The sequence below is a fragment of the Notamacropus eugenii genome, chromosome 2, assembly GCF_028372415.1.
Source record: "Notamacropus eugenii isolate mMacEug1 chromosome 2, mMacEug1.pri_v2, whole genome shotgun sequence".
In the NCBI taxonomy this organism is placed as follows: Eukaryota; Metazoa; Chordata; class Mammalia; order Diprotodontia; family Macropodidae; genus Notamacropus; species Notamacropus eugenii.
Window position 1 is genome coordinate 243,789,909 of NC_092873.1, and position 13,959 is coordinate 243,803,867.

The 13,959-nt window shown below is 35.7% G+C and overlaps 1 protein-coding gene across 3 annotated transcripts in view; it reads left to right on the forward strand.

The window, feature by feature from the left end:
* Positions 1–13,959, forward strand: part of ESR1 (estrogen receptor 1) — a 456,202-nt gene that overhangs the window by 5,292 nt on the left and 436,951 nt on the right. The window contains exon 2 of one of the 3 annotated variants that reach the window (XM_072643718.1): positions 510–591. The exons of the other annotated variants lie outside the window; for them this stretch is intronic. The gene's annotated coding sequence lies outside the window, so the exon portion shown is untranslated. The remainder of the gene's footprint in view (positions 1–509; positions 592–13,959) is intronic. 3 annotated transcript variants of the gene reach the window in all.

Consider the following 13,959-nt stretch of genomic DNA (forward strand, 5'->3'; position numbering starts at 1 on the left):
ATTGTGGCTACTTGACCTTGTTTTCATGTCACATATTTAAAGCTTCTTAATCTGAAAGCCTGTTGTTTTCTTAATTGTATCTTCATAGGGCAATTTTCTTTTCTCCATGATTTTAATGGGGAAAAATGGTAAAGTGGTTCATATCCAAGAGAATGGATTTTGTTATACAGCTTTAGGCAACGATTATTGAGGGCACTGGATGAGTGTGGTGCTTTCTGCTCTCAGTGATATGGGAAACATAAACTACTTCTTTGGAGCAGCTGTTTCCCACTCCTAAAATGTAGCTATCAGTGCGTTGCCCTCTGTAAATCTGTCAGTATGTACCTGCTAATTCCAAAGACTCCTAAATTCCATGTTAAATTTTCCATTTGTTATTTTTTTTATTGGGAAAAAGGTTCATAAATTAGATCACTGCTGCCTTAAATTGGAAAAGACACAGACATACTAATGTTTCAGATGGAAAAAACAAAATTGAGGTTAAATAGTTCTTTTTTTTTTTTTACCCTCAGATTTCTTGTACATGAGAGTCCTTATACATGTAGCACCTGCTTCATCCTCCCTGGATATATACTTCCAGAAAAACTACACCAGGTTTGAAGAACACTGTGCCTTACAGCACTACCTACTCTAAGCCATAGCACATGAGTTTCTACCATTGTGTTTAGTTTTTGGAAAACATTAGTTCAAAGCAAAAAGATATGGTATTCATATTGCAAAATAAATATAACGATAATAGTTTAATTGCATATGTGGGGTACACATCACCTTAAGTTGTCATACCGTCAATGGGGGAAGATGTTCACACAGAGGACATATGTGACTAGGAAACATGCTTAGAGGGTACACACATAGAGACATATGGGTATTCAGATGGCAAGGGTAACTCATATCTCTAACGTTACTGAGCTATCAGTATTCTTTACTGGATTCACATCTCTACTCTCCATTATGTCATCAATGCTAATATCTTTCCTTATGTTTATCAAGTTGCTCTCTGCTACCATTTGCTAAGTTTCAGCTACTTAGTATATTCAGGACCATTTAGCTTCTTTAAGACTAACTGCTGCCATCTGCTACCGTCTCTTGGAGTGCAGTGGCTAGTAAGCTTCTCTATTTCAGAAATTTTAAGCCTCCACATCTAACTAGAAAACCAGAAAAAGTCAGAAAAATATTATAGGCTACGATCAAACCATTATTTTGTTGATATCTTACTACTCACTCAATTGATTCCGGACAATTATCTGATTCAGAATTAAAAAATTCCTTTTAACTTTTGTTAAATCCCTAATTGTGAATCTGTGTCCCCTAAACCTATCCTGCAGTTTGCACCCCGCTCCAAAGGAAAACTAAGCAACAGAAGTTCTATAGAAGGTAGAACTAAGAGGATCTTTTCTCTCCTAAGAATTTCCCTGATTGGCAAGCAAAAGAAACTAGAAACAAGAGCAAAAGATCAAGTGAAGCCATCAGAGCCGCTAGTTTCTGTTTCACATTTTAACCTTCATTATGTATACATGTCATTCACTTTTTGTGGTACTTTTTAGCTAGGATAGACCTTTGTTGTTCTCCCCACACATAATATTGCAAAAGGAAATCTGGAGCTTTTTAATATCAAAGGGTTGGGAGTGAAATGACCACCAGAAATATATAATCATTTCAGTTCAATCACTTTCATTATTTTTGGAGGAAAATTTGTGCACCAGAGTAAAACACAAAGTGGATCCCCAATCTTGATACTGCTCTTTTATAGCAAGGTGAATATAGACACATTCTATGATATGGGAGACATTAATAAAGGGCTTTAGATACCAAATTTAGTACATTGGAGAATTGAAGGAGCTGCTATGTAAGTCATTGAATTTAGAGCTGGAAGGGACCCTGAAGCTCATTTAGTCTAACTCTCTCATTTTGTAGATAAGGAAACTGAGCCCCATAGAAGTTCTTTTTTAGGGGGGGGGAAAGTTTTTATATTTTATTTTTCCAATTATATTTAAAAATAATTTTTAGCATTCATTAAAAATGTTCTGAGTTTCAAATTTCTACCTCCTTCTTCTCCCCCCTCCTTGAGAAGGCAAGCAATTTGATTCAAATTATACAAGTTTAGTCATGCAAAATATATTTCCATATTGTCCATGTTGCAAAAGAAAACACAGACTAAAAAAACTGAAACAGTCCCAAACAAGAGAATTAAAGAAAATTTAAAAAATTACTCTGATTTGCAATCAGAATCTATCTATTCTTTCTCTGAAGGTAGATAGCATTTTTCATCATAAGTCCTTGGGAATTGTCTTCGATCATTCTATTGCTGGGAAGAGCTAGGTAATTCAAATTTGATCTTTGTGCAGCATTGCTGCTACTGTGTACAATGTTCTCCTGGTTCTGCTCACTTCACTCAGCATTAGTTCATATAAGTCTTTCCAAGTTTTTCTGAAGTCTGCCTGCTCATCGATTCTTATGAAACAATAGTATTCTATTACAATCATGTATCACAACTTGTTCAGTCATTCCCTAATTGATGGGCATCCCTTCAATTTCTAATTCTTTGCCACCACAAAAAGATTTGCTATAAATCATTTTGTACATACAGGTTCTTTGACCTTTTCTTTGATCTTTTTTGGGATACAGATCTAGCAGTGGTATTGCTGGATCTAAGAGTATAAACGGTTTTATAGCCCATTTGGCATAGTTCCAAATTGCTCTCCCAAAAGGTTGAATCAGTTCACATCAACAGTGCATTCGTTTCCCAATTTTTCCACACCCCTTCTAATATTGGTCATTTTCCTTTTCTGTCTTATTAGTCAATCTGACAGGTATAAGGTGGTATCTCAGAGGTGTTTTAATTTTCATTTCTCTAATCAACAGTAATTTAGAGTATTTTAAATGTGAATATAGTTTTTATTTCTTCTGAAAACTGCCTATTCATATCTTTTGGCCATTTATCAATTGAAGAATGACTCAAATTCTTATAAATTTGACTTTAGTTCTCCATATGTTTGATAAATGAAGCCTTTATCAGAGAAACTTTCTGTAACACCCCTTTCCTCCCAGTTTCCTGCTTTCCTTCTAATTTTGGCTGTATTGGTTTTGTTTGTACAAAATCCTCTTAATTTAATGTCATTAAAATTATCCATTTTATATCCCACAATGCTGTCTATCTCTTGTTTGGTCATAAATTTTTCCCTCACTCATAAATCTGACAAGTAAAAATTTCCATGATCCCATAATTTGGTTATGATATCACCCTTTATATGTAACTCATATATCCATTTTGACCTTATCTTATGGTATGAGATGTTGGTCTATACCTAGCTTTTGACAAATTGCTTTCTAGTTTTCCTTAGTTTTTTGTCAAATAGTGGGTTTTTGTCCCCAGAGCTGTGTTTATCAAACATTAGATTATTGTAATATACTTACTGTGTATTATGTACCTAATCTATTTCACTAATCCACCATTCTATTTCTTAGCCAGTACTAGATTGTTTTGATGATTACTACTTTGTAAAACAGCTGGAGATCTGATATTGCCAGGCTACCTTCCTTCACATTTTTTCCCCCATTATTCACTTGATATTCTTGACCTTTTGTTTTTTCAGATGAATTTTCTGAGTCTTTTTTTTACCTCCTCTATAAAATATTTTTCTCACAGTTTGATAAGGTACCAAAGAAACAAATTAATTTAGGTAGAATTGTCAATTTTATTATATTGGCTCAGTCTACCCACAAGCAATTAATATTTCTTCAATTATTTAGATCTCCCATAGAGGTTAAATAACTTTTTAAAGAAAAGTTTATTAATTTTTTTTACATAGCTGTAATTTCCTAAAATGTCACTTTCCTTTCTGTTCCCCAAACCCCAGAACATAGTTAAGCCAAACATAAAAACACATTAACTATGATTTCTCTAAGTAGAGAGAAATATAGTTTATCATTAGTCATTTGGAATCACAATTAATCATTGTATTGATCTCATTTCCAATGTCTTTTAGTTATGTTTTCCTTTACATTGTTGTAGTCATTGTTTTCTTGGTTCTTTATTTGGCATCATTTCATATAATTCTTCTCTAGTTTCTTAGAATTCCTAGTTTATTTTTAAAATTTCCATTATTTATTTCCATAATCTTCCATTATATTGATATATCCCAATTTGTCCACTGATTTTCTGATTGGTCAGCTAATCTCTTCCTACCCCCTCCTCCTCCTCCTCCTTCTCCTCCTCTTCCTCCTCCTTCTTTTCTTCCTCCTTCTCCTCCTCCTTCCTTTCCTTTTCCTCCTTCTCCTCCTCCTCCCCATCTCCTCCTTTTTTTCTCCTCTTCTTCTTCTGTTCCTCCTTTTCTTCCTCCTTCTCTCCCTCTTCTTTCTCCTCCACTTCTTCTTCCTCTCTCCACAAAGAATGCTTTTTTTTTTTTTTTTAATATAGGACCTTCCTTTCCATCATTTAGCTCCCTGGAGTAACTTGCCACTTATGTGATCACAGAGTCAGAAGGTACAAACTGTTTAGTGACTTTTCTTGCATAGTTATTACTTGCTTCTTCAAACAGTTGAATGAATTCTAACCTTTAGAGGTTATTGATATGTATGCATTACCACAACCTCTCCAAAACTATTTCCATTTTAAAATAATTTCTGTCAATTTGATCGATGTGAGGCAAAACTTTGAAATGTTTTAGTCTTTCTTTTATCATTTCTTGCTATTATTTGGATCACTTTCCAGCATGGATTTAATCATTTACATTTCTTCTATCTTTTGATCACTTATCTAATGGACTGATTTTCCCAAGGTCCAATGCAGAGCCATGGAGAATTTGAACACAGAACCTTTCTTTGACTCTAAATCTAGCATTCTTTCTTCTATAACGTACACCATACACTCGTGTGCACTAGAGTCGAGTAACTTGCTATAATTCTATGTATGAAAATGAAAGAAATCCTACCAAATCCCATGAATGGATAGTTATTTTTCTACATATAGTGGACCAATTCTCTTTGGTATTTGTAGGTGATTAGTGATCACTTCAGCTGTGGTGCGGATGACCCATCAGCATTGTACATGACAATGGGACTTGTTCTAATGTCCCTTGTGAAAAAAAGATGCATTTAATATATTGAGTAGGCTGAGATTTTCCTTTCTAGGGCTCTACCCACCTATCTGTCTACTTATCTATGAGGGAAGGGCCATGATGTTGCCATTTTTGTTTTCCCCATGGAAGTTATGTGTACTCACATAGATTTATCTAAATGTGACACACAGGGAGGCAAGAACAGACATCTTTAGCATCTCCTTCCACCACCTTTCTCCAAGGGAGACATTGATTCCTATTGGGAGGGGAAACAGAAGGTTGGGACAAGAGACTGACCTTAGAGAGGAAGGTGTGCCTGGAATTGGATCTATCATCTTTAAATATGGTTAGTCTAATGGAATTAATTTTTAGATTCAAGCTACACTTCCAATTACTATTCTAGGAAGGGCCCAAGCTATATATCCAAGGTTTGTCTCCTTCCCAACAAATGCCAATTCCACAATGAACGCATATAAAAAGTAGAAAATGAACCCATTTATCCAAACAGATAGAAAACAGAAATCAGAGAAAGCATACATATGGAATTATATATTAGACAATAAAGATTGAAGGAGCTCTTCCTTTGAGAGTGATATAGCTCAGTTCAGCTGAGACAGAGAATCTTAGATCTCCCTCAAGGGAAAATTCCCCCAAATTTATAGTGTAGCAAGCTGGGAATAGGGACAAGTTGGAGATTTTCAGCTCCTCGACATGCTGACTTCTTCTCATGGTGTTTCTCCTTTCATGGACCTGAGGAGAGGTTGGCATTTTGTGTCTTCTTTATTGATTCTGGAAGCTTGAAGAACTCAGGCCTTTCTTCTCTCCAGTTCTCACTAATTTTACCCACCCCTCAAGCAATGTAGGGCATTGTGTAATTAATCTCTAACAATGAGGACCACTTGGTAATAACAATAGTGATAATAATAAATATAATAAATTATCAAACAGAATAAAGTCTATAAAATACCACCATCTTCAAACCCACTGGAGCTGAAATGATCCTATTCAGTATTCAAGGTAGTAATGGTATACCTACAATTCTCAGTTATAGATACAAGTAACATAGAAGAAAAAAAGATAATTAATATGGTAAGATAATCTAAAAAAAACCACTTCATTTTTGCCATTGGTTTCAGTCTTCTCCCCAAAATAAATTTCACTCTGTCTGCTAAAACACAAGCTTTTCCTGACTTGATTTTTTTGCCCTCCTTATTTCCCTTGTATGTTGTTTGGAGTGAATTAGAAAAACCATATTTAACATTCATTCTTTTTGGTTTTGGGAAATATTGAGATGGAAACTTCATCCACTGTTCAGATCTGGAACTTAGTCTCTTTGGTTCCAGGCACAGAGATTCAACAACTTGCTAGACACATGGCTAAAATGTGTCAGAAATAGACTAGAACCCAGGTCTTCCTGACTCCAAGGCCACCAGTCTATCCACTATACCATATTGCCCCTCAACCCCAGGAAAGGATAGTCCCTTTCACAATGTGAATCTGTCACACATTTTTTTCTAATTTTTACTTAAAAAAGTGAAATGCTGCTTATCTCTTCCATCACTCTAAAAATCATTTGCTGCATTTATTTATTGACTTTTCAAAATACTTAGGGATATGTCTTCCTTCAAAAGTCACTTGGGCAGGCAAAAAGCCTTTCTGCTATATCACAACCATGTACTGATTCAAAATTTGCCATGCCAGGTCCTTGTTTTTACCCTTTCAAAGACTGTCAAGCAAAGCAGGCAAAGATCTGTGGAAAAGCTGGGTTCCAAACCCCCGTAAAAGCCACAATTCAAAGGATAGGGCCTGTTGGCACTATTGTCTAGTGTTCTCTTGAAGGTAACTTTTTGATTTACTGAGCAGTACGTACAGAAGGTAAAAAGCCCTTGTGATGTGTATAGCATTCAGGCTATTGGAGGGTAACAGTAGATCTACATTTAGCTGACAAGGATATGAAGCATTTTTCATTATTACATAACCTGCAGAATCTGCAAGGATGTGGTAGTATCAGAGAGACAAAGGTGGTGTCTGTCAATCAGCAAATATTTGTTGAATGAATGAATGAGTAAAACATTTATTCAACCCTTGCTTACATGCAAAGCCTTGTGCTAAGCACCGAAAATAAAAACAGAAAAGTAGAGGCAATCCCTGCTCTCAAGATGCTTACATTCTAATGCGCATAGGAAATGTGGGCTGCAAATAAGTCAGGACAATCCCTTAAAAAAATCTCTTTGAGTGCAGTGGCAAAGCAGATGGACAGGGAGAAGGAAACAAATGTTTATTATGTGACAGCCTCTATGCCTTTACAAATTTTCATTCATTTGATCCTTATGGCAACCCTGTGAGGTATTATTATTCCCATTTTAGAGATGAAGAAATAGAGGCATATAGAGGTTAAGCAACTTGTTCAGTGTCCCACAAGTAGTAAGTGTCTGATGTTGCACTTGAACTTGGGTCTTCTCTACTCCAGGTCTAGCCCCCTTTTCACTGTGCTTTGTGGTAATGTTGTTGAGTCATTTCAGTCATGCCCAACTCTTTGTGACCCCATTTGGGGTTTTCTTGGTGAAGGTACTAGAGTGATTTGCCATTTCCTTCTCTAGCTCATTTTATAGATGAAGAAACATAGATAAATAGGATTAAGTGATTTGTCCAGGTTCACACAGCTAGTAAATAAGTATCTGAGGCCAGATTTGAACTCAGGAACATGAGTCTTCTTGACTTCCGACCTGTTACCTTCTTCACTGTGCCACCTAGCTGCCCTCTTCATGGTAATGCAACTTCCTTAATATCATTTCCACTGATAAAATCACATTGATTGCTGACATCGAACCATTTGACAGTGCCTAGAACTTTTTGGGGCCAAAATTTATTGAGTGGCTATTATGTGTTATTATCTGTGGTACAAATACTTTATTTCAGGAATAGGACATATTAGACCAGGTAGTAGTTTCTTAGCTGCACAATGGGACTGTGAAATTCAAATCCAGTGAAATCCAACTCAACAATCTTGATCTTATATTGATTTTACTTCTACTCTAGACAAGGCATTTCAATGAAAGGAGAATAATAACTGATATTCATGTAGCACTTCAATATTTACAAAGTACTTTGCAGCAAGATTTGAATCACAGGTCTTCTGTACTCCAAGTTTAGTGTTCTATCCATTACGCAGTGCTGCTTCTAACACTTCATGAAACCTCTGGACTATTCTGAATTAATGAGAGGAAGTCTCTAGGTTGGGTGTGGGGTAGGTGGAGGGGTGGTGGTGGTGAGAAGTTAATCAGTGGCTAATCAAGATATCCAAAGCAGTTTGCCATAGCAGGCTGCACCCTCGTCTATGTTCCCCATGGTTGGTGAGCAGGTCAAGCGAGTCATGCCTGAATGGCAACTCTTAACTCTCAGTGGGTATGCATAACTGAATTAACTTTCAGCTTGTTGCACTGCAGCCTGGAGAAATTGACTGGACTCACAGGAAGAAAAGTCTGTCCCTTCCTCCCAGTCTTGGCTACCTTAAAAAGGTACAATTTGTTAATTCTTTTTACCAGGATTTTTGAACTATGAACAAAGGTAAACAATTTCGAAGTTCAACTATGGAGGAAATGCCCGGGCTTATTACTTCTGTGCACAGGCTGTCTGCAGTTGTTTGCCAGGACATCCTAGGTAAATGCATGCCATTCCTCTGCACTCAAGAAAGGTGAAGGAGAAAGGAGACATTTTAAAAGCAATTAGACCTGACAAGAACAAGAACCGAGAGAAGGGTAGAAGAAGGATGGGGGCAGGAGATGCTGATGGCAGCGTCAGCAACATGGGTACCAATGGCACTGAAGCCAATAGAGTAGTTTCTTTTTTCCTTCAATTTTTAAACATTTTTATTTGAAGTTTAACCTTCCAAATTCCATCCTCTCCTCCCTCCTCTCACCCCCACGATGTGGTAAGCAATCAGATATAAGTTATACATGTACAATTACGTAAAACATTTCCATATTATTCATTTAGGACAAGAAGATGCAAAGAGAATTAAAATAAGGAAAGAAAGTGAAAAAAATCATGCTTCAGTCTATATCTGAACAATATCAGTTCTTCATAAGGAGACATTCTTCCTTTGGGATTGTCTTGTATCATTGTATTCCTGAGAAGAGCTAAGACGTTCACAGGTCATCTAATAATGTCACTCTTATTATGTACATTATTTTCCCTGTTCTGTTCACTTTACTATGGATCAGTTCATGTAAGTCTTTACAGGCTTTTCTGAAGTCATCCTGCTTGTCATTTCTTAACACACAACATCCCATTACAGTCATATGCCACAGTTTGCTTAGGTGTTCCCCAATTGATGGGCATCCCTTTGATTTCCAATTCTTAGCTAGCACAAAAAGAGTTGTTATGAATATTTCTGTTCAAATAGGTCATTCCCCCCACCCCCAGATGTACTGGCCTACACAGCCCACTATCCTGAGTTTCTCCATTATTCCTGTGCCCTGGTCCAGTTTGAAGGTGTGGAAGCTGCTGGCGAGGCCTTTACTATCTTGCAGGAAGATCCTAGGCGCTTCCAGGTGGTGAGGCTGGCCAAAATAAAAAAACCATCACCAGAATGGAACTGGGGTGGAGGGAGACAGCACCAGTCTGGCCCCCATACTAGCTCAAAGGCTAAGGGGCCCAAACCACTTCTCTCACCTCCTAACCTGCTGGGCCCATTTCCCACTATGGCACCCTCCTGGCCTTGGGGCCCCACCCCTGTTCTGCCCCTGCCCAGGCTTGGTGTGAATCGCCTACCCTATGGCCCTGATGGCACAAGAAGTTCCTACCACCACATTGGATGTGTGTTACAACCCTGAGCTCCCAGAGTAGACTAGAGCCCAGTGAGGAAGGAAGGAGCACAGGGCAGGGTGGCAGCAGTAGGGAAAGGTCTGTTCAACTTGTTCATTTTTGTGATTATCTTCAATAAGCAATGTCTCAGTTTCTGACTCTAAAAAAAAAAAATCTTTGAGATGTAGACCTAGAAATTATGTTGCTGGATCAAAGAGTATGTCCAATTTAATAATCCTTTAGGCATAGTTCCAAATTGCTCTCCAGAATGATTGGGTCAGTTCACAACTCTACCAACTATACACTAGTGTCCCAATTTTCCTACGTGCCCTCCAATATCCCACATTTTCCTTTTTTGTCATATTAGTCACTTTGATAGGTGTAAGGTAGTACCTTAGAATTGTTTTAATTTGCATTTCTCTGATCAACAGTGAGAGCATTTTTTTTTCTTATGACTATAGATAGTTTTGCTTTCTTCATCTGAAAATTGCCTGTTCTTATCCTTTGAACATTTATCAACTGGGGAATGACCTGTATTTTTGTAAATTTGACTTAGTTCTCTATATATTTGAGAAATGAGATCTCTAACTGAAATTCATGTTGCAAAATTCCTCCCCCACCCTCAGTTTTCTGTTTTCCTTATGATTTTGGTTGCATTGGTTTTGTTGTGCAAAAATGTTTCAATTTTATATAATCAAAATGATCTGTTTTACCTTTTGTAATGCTCTCTATATCTTCTTTGGTCCTAAATTCTTCCCTTATCCACAAATCTGCCAGATAAACTACTCCATGCTCTCTTAGTTTGCTTTATGGTATCACCCTTTATGTTAAAATCATGTACCCATCTTGATCTTATCTTGGCATACAGTGTGAGGTGTTGCTCTGTACCTAGCTTCTGCCATACCATTTTTCAGTCTTCCTGGTATTTTTTCAAATAATGAATTTTTGTTCCGAAAGCCTGGATCCTTGGATTTATTATATACTAGATTCCTATGGTCATGTATGATAATATTATTTGTACTAATCTATTCCACTGATCTACCACTCTATTTCTTAGCCAGTACCAGATAGTTTTGATAATTATTGCTTGAGATCTGGTATGGCTAGATCATCTTTTTTACATTTTTTTTCACAATTAATTTCCTTGATATCATTGAGCTTTTGTTTTAGATGAATTTTGTTATTGTTTTTAGCTCTATAAAATAGTTTTTGATAGTTTGATAGCTATGGCCCTGAATAAATAGATTAATTTAGGTAGAATTGTCATTTTTATTATATTGGCTTGGCCTACCCTTGAGCAATCAGTATTTTCCCAGTTGTTCAGATCTGACTTTATTTATGTGAAAAGTGTTTTATATTTGTGTCCTTTTAGTTCCTGGTTTGTAGACTTCCAAGTATTTTATATTGTTTATAGTTATTTTCAATGGAATTTCTCTTTCTGTCTCTTGCTGCTGGATTTTGTTGGTAATATCTAAAAATGCTGAAGATTCATGTTTATTTAGTATCCTGCAACTTTGCTGGATTGGTAATAATTTCAAATAGTTTTTTAGTTGGTTCTCTAGGATTTTCTAAGTATAACACCATATTATCTACCAAAAGTGATAGTTTTGTTTCCTCATTGCCTATTCTAATTCCTTTGATTTCTTTTTTTTCTCTTATTGCTGCATTTCTAGTACAATATTAAATAATAGAAGTGATAATGGGCACCCTTATTTCACTCTTGATAGTACTTGGAATCAGAGTACATCACAGATAATGCTTACTGATGGTTTTAGACAAATATTATTTATCATTTTAAGGTAACTCCATGTATTCCTATGCTCTCGAGTGTTTATAGGAAGGGGTGCTGCATTTTGTTAAAGACTTTTTCCGCATCAATTGAGATAATAATTTAATTTCTGTTGGTTTTGTGATTGATATGGTCAATTATGTTGACAGTTTTCCCAATATTGAATGAGCACTGCATTCTAGGTATAAATTCCACCTGGTCATGGAGTGTGATCATTGTGATATATTTCTGTAATTTCTTTGCTTGTATTTTATTTAAATTTTTGCATTAATATTCACCAGGAAATTGGTCTATAATATTCTTTCTCTGTTTTGACTTTTCCTGATTTGGGTATCAGAACCATACTTGTGTCATAAAAGGAATTTGGTAGAACTATTTTTCCAAATAGTTTTTGTAGTATCAGGATTAATTATTATTTAAATGTTTGGTAGAATTTGCTTGTGAATCCGTTTGGTCCTCGAGATTTTTTCTTAGGAAGTTCAACGAGGGCTTGTTCAACTGTTTTTTTCTAAGAGTGGATTATTTAAGTATTTTATTTCTTCTGTTAATCTGGGTAATTTATTCATAGATACTCATCTATTTCATTTAGATTGTCAAATTTATTGGCATATAATTGACCAAAATAGCTCTTGACAATTGTCCTAATTTCCTCTTCACTGGTGGTGAATTCACCCCTTTCATTTTTGAAGCTAGTAATTTGGTTTTCTTCTTTCCTTTTTAAAATCAAATTGTTCAGTGATATATCTATTTTATTGTTTTTTTTCTCAAAAAACCAGCTTTAGTTTTATTTGTTAGTTCAATGGTTTTTTTACTTTCAATTTTATTAATCCCTCCTTTGATTTTCAGGATATCCAATTTGGGGTGTAATTGGGTTCCTTTTCTAAGTTTTTTAAGTTGTATGCCTAATTTATTGATCTGCTTTTCTCTATTTTATTGATTTAGGCAATTAGAGATATAAAATTTCCCCTAAGTACTATTTTGGCTGCATCGCATAAGTTTTGGTATGTTGCCTCATTGTTGTCATTTTCTTTAATGCAGTTATCAATTATTTCTATGATTTGTTCTTTGATCCATTTGTTTTTAGGATTAGATTATTTAATTTCCAATTATTTTTAATCTCTCCATTGTCTATTGTTGCATGCAATTTTTATTGCATTATCATCTGAAAAGAAAAATTTTTACCATTTCTACTTTTCTTCATTTGGTTGTGAGGTTTTTATGTCCTAATACATGGTCAGTTTTTGTGTAGGTGACATATACTGCTTAGAAAAAGGTATACCCCCTTTTATTCCCATTCAGTCTTCAACATTTCCAGAATTTCATTCACCTCCTTAACTTCTTTCTCCTCTATTCTTTTTGGTTAGATGTATCTAGTTCTGAGAGGGCAAAGTATAGTATCCTAGTATACTAGTATAACTTTATTATTTATTTCCTCCTGTAACTCAATCAACTTTTCTTTCAAAATGTAGATGGTATACCATTTGCATATATATTTCATACTGATAGGACTTCATTGTCTATTGACTTCATTGTTTTTCAGCAAGATATAGTTTCCTTCTTTAGCTCTTTTAATTAGATTTATTTTTTCTTTTGCTTTGTCTGAGATCGTGATTGTTCCTCTTGCTTTCTTTGCTTCAGCTGAGGCATAATAGATTTGGCTCCAGCTCCTTATCTTTACCCTATGTATATCTCTCTGCTTCAAATGTATTTTTTTTGTAAACAACTTATTGTAGGATTCTGGTTTCTAATCCATTGTGCTATCTGCTTCTGTTGCATGGGTGAGTTCATCCCATTTACATTTATAGCTATGGTAACTAGCTGTATTTCCCTTCATGCTATTTTTTGCTTGTTTATTCACCTCTCTATCTTATCCCCCCCATTTCACTCCTCACAAGTGTTTTACTTCTGATCACTGCCTTCCCCAATATATCCTCCCTTTTATCATTCCCCCTATCCTATTATGCCTATCCTTTTTTACTTTTTTTATAGGGTAAGACTGATTTCTATATCCAACTCAGTGTTTATGTTTTCCCTCATGGAGCCAATTTTGATGAGAGTAAAGTTTAAGCTTTGTCCACCCTGCTCCCATCTTCCTTTCCATTATAATAGGTCTTTCCTGCCTCTTTTAAGTGATATAATTTCTTCAATCTTTCTCCTCCTTCCAGTGCAGTTTTCTTTTTAATCCCTTTATTTCATTTTTTGGTGGCATTATTCCATCAAAGTCACCTTATATCCACACTCTTTGTCTACAATACTCCTTCTAATTGCTTTTATATTAATAAAGTTGTTAAGAGTTACAAATATTATCTT